Here is an 11181-nt window from a genome sequence, read left to right as displayed (position 1 = left end):
AACTTTGAGTGATATGGCTAAGGTTATAATTAATCAGTTGATAGAACAAAATAACCCAAATATTGAAGGGTCAACAATATCATTAGTGATCAAAAACTTGGATGTTATCAATAACATCTGAAATTAAATACTGAATTTAGTTCACTGGTTTTCAGCCCTAACACTTTACTATGTTTCTTAAAGCAGAACACCTCAAACTAGTCCACCTCAGCCACTTCAGCCCTTCTCATTGGCATTCTGCGATGCATTTCAGAGCTGTCATTTTGACCTTTCACAGTGAGGCAGTGGACCAGAGGGGATGGGCTTGGTATGGTCCAGTGATCCTGTCTGAACATGTTTGACCGAAAGGAGAAGGGAGAAAATGGAGATCAGGCCTCGCTCTCAGTGACCCAGGATCTCTACTAAAAGGTCTATATAGTGCACAAGATCAGTCAGCGAAAAGTATATTCAGTTCTTTGTCCCTAAGTGGTAGGAAGTAGTCCCAGACCAGGAGTAAAGGTGAGACTCTAGGTGGAGCTGGCTGTCAACTAGAAGAGGAAGAGGAGTCCCAACATTTTCAGAGTAAAACTGACAGAGCACATGGATGGACACATGGAATATAAAGGTAATGGGAATAAAAGTTTCAATGTCAGAACAAGCAGAGATCAGAAGATATGATCTCCCTTGAAGGAATCCCCCAAGGATGCTTCTAAAAAAAGGAGTTATTCCTATAGATATGAGGTGTGAGTGTCTCACCTGTTATTAAATGAGATGACATGTAAAAGCACCTGCAAAAGTGCCTGGCACTGTAAGCTCTTATTATTTTAGTAGTAGTATTATCAACAGTATTGATATTAGATTTTACCTGAGCAATCCTGGTGACACTCCCTCACTGCGTTCCCCAGCCGCCCCAATCTCCTCACAGTAATAGAGAATGAAGCTACTAGAACAGTTTTCCTGTGCATATCCCTTCCTCTCTTCCGTTTAAAGAATAAACATGACATCATTTGTCATTAGGGAAATGTAAACCAAAACCACAATGAGATGCTACTTCACATCCACTAGGATGGCTATAATCAAAAAGACAGACACTAACAAGTGTTGACAAGGCTGTGGAGAAATTACAATACTTATACTGGTAGTGGAAATGTAAAATAGTGCAGCTGTTTTGGAAAACAGTTTGGCAATTCTTCAAAAAGTTAAACATTATCATATCACTCAACAATTCCACAGCTAGGTATATACCTAAGACAACTGAAAATATATGGCCATATAAAAACTTGTAGGGGCTTCCCTGGTGGCACAGTGGTTGAGAATCTGCCTGCCAATGCAGGGGACACGGGTTCGAGCCCTGGTCTGGGAAGATCCCACATGCCGCGGAGCAACTAGGCCCGTGAGCCACAACTACTGAGCCTGCGCGTCTGGAGCTTGTGCTCTGCAACAGGAGAGGCCGCGACAGTGAGAGGCCCGCGCACCGCGATGAAGAGTGGCGCCCACTCGCCGCAACTAGAGAAAGCCCTCGCACAGAAACGAAGACCCAACACAGCCAAAAATAAATAAATAAATACATACATACATACATAAATAAATAAATAAATTTTTTTTAAAAATTAAGAACTGTTAAAAAAAACAAAAAAAACTTGTACAAGAGTGTTCATAGCAGTGTTCGTAATAACCCCAAAGTGGAAACAAATGCCCATCAAGTGATGAATGGATTTTTTAAGTGTGATGTTTGACAGATGAATGGATAAACAAAATGTGGTTTATATATACAATTGAATATTACTCAGCCTTAGAAAGGAATGAAATTCTGACACATGCTACACCATGGATGAACCTTGAGGACATTATGCTAAGTGAAATAAGCTAGTCACAAAAGGACAAATACTGTGTGATTCTACTTATATGAGGTGTCTAAAGTAGTCAAATTCAGGGACTTCCCTGGTGGTCCAGTAGTTAAGACTTTGCCTTCCAGTGCAGGGGGTGTAGGTTCCATCCCTGGTCGGGGAGCTAAGATCCCACATGCTTCGCGGCTAAAGTAGTCAAATGTATAGAGACAAAGTAGAATGGTGGTTATCGGACTGGGGGAAGGGGAAAATGGGGAGCTGTTTAATAGGTATAGAATTTCATTTCTGCAGAATGGAAAAGGTCTGGAGATCTGTTGAACAGCAATGCGAATATACTTTACTGAACCATACACTTACAAATGGTTAAGATGGTAAATGGCATGTGTTTTCTACCACAGTTTTAAAAAGTTAAAAATGAAAAAAGTTATATATCCATACAATGGAATATTGTTTGGTTACTAATAAAAAGGAATGAAGTACTGATATATGACTATGACTTGGGTGACTTGGGTGACCTTGGGATATATGACTATGACTTGGGTGACCTTAAAAGCACTCTGTGAAGTGAAAGAAGCCAGTCACCAAAGACCACATAGTATATGATCCCATTTATGTGAAATATCCAGAAGAGGCAAACCCATAGAGATAGAGAGTAAATTAGTGGTTGCCAGGGGTAGGGGAGGGGGAGTAGTGGGGAGTGAATGCAATGAGAATGAGGTTTCTTTCGTGGGTGATGAAAATGTTCTAGAATTAGATAGTGGTAATGGTTGCACAACTCTGACTGTCCTAAAAGGCACTGAATTGTACATTTCAAAAGGGTGAAGTTTATGGTATATGAATTATATATCAATAAAGCTGTTTTAAAAAAATTAATGTGGAGATAAATATTTTTAAGTCCACTTTATGACAGAGGAGAATGAAGGAGAATAGCTATGAAACTCAGAAACAATAGAAACAGGAATACCCCAGCCTTCCAGAATTATCCCTCTACTTCCCCCATTCTTTACAAATCCCCTTGTTTTACTCTTCAGTCTCTTGCATACACTTTATTTTCTTTTAAATTGGCCTCCTGTTATTTCATGTTTGTGTGTATATGTATGTGAGTGTGTTTCCAGCTCATTGAGATATAATTGACATATAACATTGTGTGAGGTTAAGCTGTACAATGTAATGATTTGATATATATATATATTGGGAGATGCTTTCCATGATAAAGCCTCCTATTATTTCTTGACCTATTTATTCTCAGTTTTACTCACCCCCTCTCCTCCACTTACCTTCTTTTGCTCTTAGGTCATCAGCCTTTATGTCAACACTATGCAAACCACCTATTTTTTTTTTCTATTTTTTTTTTGGCTGCATTGTGTGGCATGCAGAATCTTAGTTCCCCCACCAGGGATCGAACCCATGCCCCCTGCATTGGGATCACAGAAACTTAACCACTGGACCACCAGGGAAGTCCCATGCAAATCACCTATTCTTGTGAATAAGAAGTTGTGAGTGTATAATTATAATTATGTCTGCTGATGTTTTTGTGCTCACATTTGTCCAGATATATTTTTGTATAATAGGGGTGTGGACAGGTATGGTTCCAGATGGCTGTGTACCTATGCTTGAATCTTTATGCCAATTATTTGATTGGAAACATTGTAAGGCTAAAACTCAGATAAAGAGAATAGTGTTGTTATGAGTGGCAAACAATATTAGTGTGCCAATGCCTTATTAGGCTCTCAAAAGGCTATTTTTTTTCCTGCAGTGTTGGCAGAATTTGCAACAAGTTGACACCAGATAGACAGTGGTAGTGTGGCTTATTCTACCACTAGGATTCCAATGGGTAGAGTTAAGTTGTCTGCCTAATTCTGTGTTTTAATTTTTTTTAAAAAGCCAAAGCAGTCCTCCTCAAACTCCATTAAAATTACAGTAAATATTTACAAAAAGAAGTAAATCCATTTTAATACTCAAAGCAAAAGGGAGGGAAACCAGAGATTTTTATGATTTCTGTAAACGGAAAGCAGATGGGGCAACAATAATGGATAAATTAGGGCGGACAACCCACCTCAGAACCCACAGAAGCGGCTAAGTGCAGGATGTTTTCCAGGCAGACCTCAGACAGCTCCACAGTCAGCGTGGGCAGGTACGGGGGAAAGGAGTGAGCTGCGAGTAACAAAGGACTCCTCCTTTCTTGTGACCTTTAGACTCTATTTTAGTCACCCACCACTGGAGCCACACCTTGTCATCACCAAAACTGTCCCACAATGAAATCATGCATATAGTCAAATTACACTTCCAGAAATGACACTGAACCTGGAGAATTTTATAGAGAAGATTTGTGTCACATTTTTAGAATGAGAGAAAAGTGGAGATAATTGTCCAACCTCAAAATCGACCAACCACAGATTGATCAAATAAATTGTGGCATATCCATGCAATGAAATTCTATGCATCCAATTAACATTGCTGTAATTATTGTTTAATTATTTGGATGAGTATAGTTGGATCTACCCTGTATCATATAACAACATACACATACATACACAACAATATACATATTTACATATAAAGAGTTAAACAGAGAAAGAGACAGACAGACTGAAAGAGAGAAAAGAATAGGAAAATATGAAATCTTGAGTTGGAAAGCTCTTTTTTTTTTTTTAAAGTTTTTTTTTTTAATTTTATTTATTTATTTATTTATTTATTTATTTATGGCTGTGTTGGGTCTTCGTTTCTGTGCGAGGGCTTTCTCTAGTTGCGGCAAGCGGGGGCCACTCTTCATCGCGGTGCGCGGGCCTCTCACTATCGCGGCCTCTCTTGTTGCGGAGCACAGGCTCCAGACGCGCAGGCTCAGTAGTTGTGGCCCACGGGCCTAGTTGCTCCGCGGCATGTGGGATCTTCCCAGACCAGGGCACGAACCCGTGTCCCCTGCATTGGCAGGCAGATTCTCAACCACTGCGCCACCAGGGAAGCCCTGGAAAGCTCTTTTTAAACGTAATGCCAAAGGCAGAAATTATTAAGGACAATATTTATATAACTGACATGAAATATTTTTAAATGTATGAGAAAAAGTTAGCAAAAGGGCAAACGATTAATTGAGAGTAATAGATGCAATGAATATGTCAGGTCAATATCCTAAATATGTAACAAATTCCCAGAAATCAGTTTTTAAAACTGTAAATACCCCCAGTCAAAGAAGAGGGCCAAGAATATGAGTGGGAAACTTACTGAAGATAACATATAAATAGCCAGACAAATATACATTAAAACAAAAATTAGATACCAATTAAATATTTTTTATAAACAAACAAAAAAAAAAACCTTTCATAGATGATACCTAACCTGGCTTAAAGTGCAGAGAAATGGGCACTTTCTTATACTCCTGTGGGGAGTATATATTTTACAACCTCTCTGGAATGCAGTTTGATCCCATGAATCCAAAAACTTTAAAATGAATATACCCTTTAGCCAGAAATTCTAATTCTAGGAATTTGTATGAAGAAAATAATGAAATGTGTTTAAAATTTTCCATAGCATTATTTATAATATTGAAAAATTGAAAATCTGAATTTTCAACCTGAGAGATTCAGTAAGTACATAATAGCATATTCATATGGTGAGATACAATACATCCACTAAAATTATGTTGTAGAATAAACTCATAGGGAAATGTCTGCACTGTATTGTAAGTAAAAATAACTGGTTTAGAAGACTGTAAATAAGTATGATCCCAATTATTTTGGGAGAAAATGTAAAGAAGAAAGGTTGAACGTGCCATGAAGGTAAGTGCATGTTTTATTCCGGCTAGTACTGTACCTGACACGTAATAGTACCTCAAATAGTTCCTAAATGGATGATTCCACACCAAAATGTTCATTGTGTTTATCACTGAGTAAGGAAGTATAGTGATTTTTATTTTCTACAATGAACATTCATTCATTTTGTTATCAGAATAGAATAATGAATGTTGTTTTTAAAGCAGAGAATAATTTAGGGCAATACTTAAAGAAATGCAGATACCAAAAAAAAAAAAAGAAATTCAGATACCTCCATATAATTGGCACTTTGGTCCTGTGCTTGTGGCTCTACTCAAACACTATTTAATAAAATGATTTTTTTTTTCCCCAGGACTGAGTAGATCTAACTCACCCTAAACCTCCCAGATCAGAAATTCATTCATTCATTTGAAACTTACTCTAGTTTTGGTGAAGCAACAAGGGAAGAGGAAAAAAGACAACAAATAAATTAACAAGATAATAATCGACTGTGATTATTTTTTGAAGGAAATAAAACATGATTATATGAGAAAAAGTCACTGGCATGGAGAAGGCAGGGTACTTTAGGTAGGGAGATAAGGACAGGCTTCTCAGAGGAAGTGAGAGCTGAGCTGCATTTCAAGGTTGATGGGAACCATTAGGAGAAATGGATTTCCGCTAATGGGAATAGCAAGTGCAAAAACCCTGTGGTTGGAACATACATAGGGTGAAAGTAGTGCCTAATGAAGGTGGAGAAGAGTACGTGGGCAACTTGTAAGCCATGGTAAGGAGTTTGGATCTTATGCTGAGGGCAGAGAGAACTACTGGACTTTTTAAACAAAGGAATGACAAAATCTGATTTATTGTCTTAAAAGTTCTCAGAACAGTTCTGATTAAGAGGGTAGCTTTAAATTGCATTACGGAATCTTCTGCCCCCAAAATCTAATAAAATAAACAAAAACTTTTAAAAATCAAAAGTATGTATAATTAGTAAATACCAAATTGAGAGGCCACAACCTATTCACTGTTCTTCAAAAGCTGGTGGCCAGGGAAAGAAAAAGAAGTTTCTGGGGGGAAAGCAGAGAAACACAGCTATATTTGTAAGAAGACAAATGTCTGCAATTCTTACTCTTACCCTTACATCCAGACAGCGTTGCTTCATCTTTTTTGGACTCCTAACCAGGAAGTAGTGGGAATGAGTGAGGGGGCCAACTGACTCCTGACGGAGGTGCCATTGCAGAGCTAGATTCCCAAATGAGACTTGGACCCAAGCCCTGCAGTCTTCTAACATAATTGGTCAGGCCAAGAAGGAGACAGCTATGGGGACTGAGAAGGAACAACCAGAGAAATGGAAGCACAAAGAGAATATGGTATGATGGAAGCCAGAAGAGAAAAGCAGTATGAGAAAGATGGCGTCATCAGCTGTATCATCTGCTGCAGAGCGACTGAGTAAAATGAAGACAAAGGAGAGTCCACTGTTGTTTATAAAACAGAAGCAGACTCACAGACATAGGAAACAAACTTATGGTTACCAAAGAGGAAAGGGGGCTTAGGGATAAATTGGAAATTTGGGATTAGCGGATACACACTGTTGTATATAAACAAACAACAAGGGCCTACTGCGTAGCACAGGGAACAATACTCAGTATCTTGTAGTAACCTATAATGGAAAAGAATCTGAAAAAGTATATGCATATAACTGCATCACTTTGCTGTACACCTGAAACACTGTAAATAAACTGTATTTCAATAAAAATAAATAATAAATAAAAAATTTTATATTTAAAAAAAAAAAAAGACGAGTCCTCTGAATTTGGCAAAATAGAGGTCGTTTGTAACTTGCCAAGCAGTTTCAATGGTGTGGTAAGAACGGAGGCAAGGTTGAATTTGGTTGAAGATTAACAGTGTCCAATAGATCAAAACAAACCAATTGATTAGGAGAAGTATACGCATTCCACATACTGAGACCAGAGATAAAGTTTTCCCTTGGGACCTCTCAGACCCAACATGTAAGACTGTACACAACATCCTCAATACCTCTGCAATAAACACAACAAGTTTCATAGACTTGCCTCCTAGTATCAGACATTAGAGATAATATAGAGGTTTTTCTTCATTGGGTGAAAAACTGGACTAACTGGTTATTTTATTGGAATATGATTATTCCATATAATAATTCCTTATAATAACCATAAATGGTTATTGAAATGGGCTAAAGTCCCTTCCAGTTGCAAGAGTCTATTAATACTGGTATGTCCTTTTCCAGGGAAAGGGTTAGACTTGCTTTTCGAAGTCATTTTTTGGTGACCATCATCTAAAAAATATGAACAAAGTGAAGCATTCATCGTCTATAGGAGCCGAAGAGAAAACGAGAACGTCAATTAACTTGAACAAAAGGGTTGCTGAGTTAGAGAGAGGACCCATTAGAGGTCAGAAAGCCTGAATTTAAGTATTTCAGTAAAATTTGCAAAGAGAGTCAAGACCTGCTGGAGAAAAAGCCATTTTTAGCAGCACTAGAGAATTGTGCAGACCTGGGCCTTGCAGGCTCACTGTTCTAAGGTTTGGCTCAGTTGTTTTTTAATGTAGAAGCTGAGCTTTAATAACATTTTAAAAGTTACGCTGATTGTCTAACTACACTCAAACAGTATATCCTAGTAGTTAAGAGTACAGGCTGTGAGGACAGACCAACCAGAGTCTTTCCCTCTAAACAGCTCTGTAACCATGGGCAAGTTATTTCTCCCCTAACCTCCAGCTCCCTCATCTATAAAGCGGAGCTTAGTAATAGTATATACTTCACAGTGAAGAGGAAATATGACAATGCCTGGGACTTTTAGTAAGTACTGAAAACATGGCAGACAACATCATGGTTTGGATAAGTCTTTCTTTCCCCTGAAATTGGTGATTAGAGCAAAAGGATTTATATAACCCACATTCCTATTTCAAAGAACTCCAGATAGGGAGCCAGTCTCTTTCCCACCCAGTTTACACTACAGCTCCCCCCCTCCCCCATTAAAAAGTGGATTTTAAGTGAGGGCTCTGTTTAAGGAGTGCAGTGTTTGTGAATAGAAACATTCCAGTGGTTCTTTGTTCCAAAGATGGGAGAGAAGCCCCATGAGGGTTGGAAAATTTGAGGGTGTGTATAGGACCAACATCCGGTAGCCCAGTTAGAAATCACATTAGTCACCAGACTTGTTAAATTGCCTTGGAACTACCACAGAGAAGGAAAAACAATGCAGGGTGATGGGGCAGTGGTGTGGCCAGGCAGAGACTGGGCACACATACCTCCCTTTAATTCCAGGTTCCTGAGGTGCACTGAAGATGGATCCAGTTTGAGAACTGGGGTCCTGGAGTGTAGGTGAGACTGGCAACTGGCTGCAAACCAGTGAAGGGGGCAGAGCATCCTCTGGGCTTAGGGGAGCTGTTTAGGGTTGGGCGAGCATCGTCATCAGCTAGGTCTGTACAGCTCCCCCTGCCTACACTGAGGTTCCTGTCAGTGAGCCAGATGGTGGATGGTGGTAAGGACCAAGAGGAAGGGACCGCAGCCTCTCCCAGTCTGGTCACTTAAGACAGCATCACTTCCCTCTCAGAGGAGTGTATACGGGGAATCTGAAGGGGGATTACCTGGGAGATACCCCCCCATCTCCTCCCCGTCCTCCCAAACCACTGGAGTCTCAAGTCTAAATTGGAATGATAGGAAGAAAATATCTAAGTCTTTCTAACTGAACTGAGATTTTTAGTAATGAGAATTCACTGATGAGCTTTGGAATGGGGTTGAATATAGTTAAGGGAGCCACCGAGCCAGAGGGAAGGAGAGATTAGCAGAACACAGTTAGAAAGCACTTAACAGTATTGGAAAAATAAACCAGTCATACTTACACATTCAGGACCTGAAATGCCTCATCTAATCACTTACAGATATTGTCTGAAAATTAATCTTCTTTTTCCTAGCTAGTCTCTGGTTTCTTGTTATGGGTTTTGTGTTCACATTGTCTATTTTAATAGAACATAAAATGCCTAAGATATGAATGGAAACATACGTCCTTGTCTGCATCCTTGCTACTTTACCATAAAGATTTCCAAAAGAACACGTTTTTAATAACTTACCTATTTCTCTGTAACATAGATCGTTTGTAAACATATGAACTACAAAAAAAAGTCATACACATCACATCATCCAGATATAACCCTGTTGATATTTAATTTCTTTCTAACTTTTTAATTCATATATACACTTTTTAAAAAAATGAAAGTGTGACAAATTGTACACACTATTTTGTAACCTGCTTTTTTCATTTGTAGCACTTAGAAGAGTGTCTGGCACATCATAAGTTCTAGATAAATAGTGATATAAATAAATACTGAATATAATAACTGAACATATTTCCGTGTCATGAAGTATTTTTCTTTTTTCTTAACATTTTTATTGAAGTATAATTGCTTTACAATGTTGTGTTAGTTTCTGTTGTACAACAAAGTGAATCAGCTATGTGTATACATATATCCCCATATCCCCTCCCTCTTGCATCTCCCTCCCACCCTCCCTATCCCACCCCTCTAGGTGGTCACAAAGCACCGAGCTGATCTCCCCATGGGATGCAGCTGCTCATGAAGTATTTTTCTGTGGCTTCATTTTTTTTCATCACAATTGCATAGGATTCCACTGTGTGAATTTTGCTATCTCTAACCAGGCCCTGCAGAGCTGAGGAGGAATAAGTCATGTGATGGACACAGAGATGCCCTGTGCAGGCCCCCTCAAGGGGGAACATGCTGCCCAGCTGCTGGGAGTACTGGCATCTCCAGCCTCCACTACCAGCCCCCTTCAGGGATTGCTTTAGCTACAAGCACCTTCCCAGGGCAACCCACATCTAAGGACTGATTATAGAGGGCCCCAAGGCAGAGCGACTGTGATAGGGCATCTTCCTCTAGAGTTTCCTGGGGCTGTCCCCCCTGCATGGCAGCTCAACTTCCCTCTCTGCCCAGTCCTATTTCTTCCCTCTTCCTTCCATGGGTGTTTACTCACTAATAAATATACGGCACACTGTACTCTGTCTCAGAGTCGGTTCCTGAAAAACCTAACCTGTTACAGGGATGGTCCTAACCCATGAGAACTCCCGAAGTCTATTGATTAAGGCACTCAGTAAATCCTGACATTACTGCCAGGACCCATGGCTCATGCCAGGCTAAATACACTGTGATGCACGTATCCGTGATGTGTTATGCAGCCATTGAAAGAAATGTTTGTTTTGTTTAGACGTTGTTAGTGCTGTTATGACACATGGCGGCTCCAGAGGAAAGAAGGAAAGAAAAAGGAAGGGAAGAGAGGGAGGGGAGAAATTAATTGAATAACATCAGATGATTACTTGAGCCCTCTCTCTATCTCACAATCTCTTTGTTTCCAGATCTCTTGCCCCTTATTAGTCTTTGGACCAACTCAGTGGCAGCATTTACTTGGGCAAGTACTATCCCCGTAAATGTAGAGTCTGCAATATATAGAAACTGAAATTAGACATGACCCTGGACACATAAATGTGTACCAGCATGACTGTGAAGAACTGGGACAGTGGATAGGCCTTTTAATGCACAAGAGCAGAATTAAACATTAAATCACA

Source organism: Eschrichtius robustus, chromosome 6 (genome assembly GCF_028021215.1).
Source record: "Eschrichtius robustus isolate mEscRob2 chromosome 6, mEscRob2.pri, whole genome shotgun sequence".
NCBI classification, from domain to species: domain Eukaryota; kingdom Metazoa; phylum Chordata; class Mammalia; order Artiodactyla; family Eschrichtiidae; genus Eschrichtius; species Eschrichtius robustus.
The sequence above is the reverse complement of the archived record's forward strand: the minus strand, read 5'-3'. Positions refer to the sequence as shown.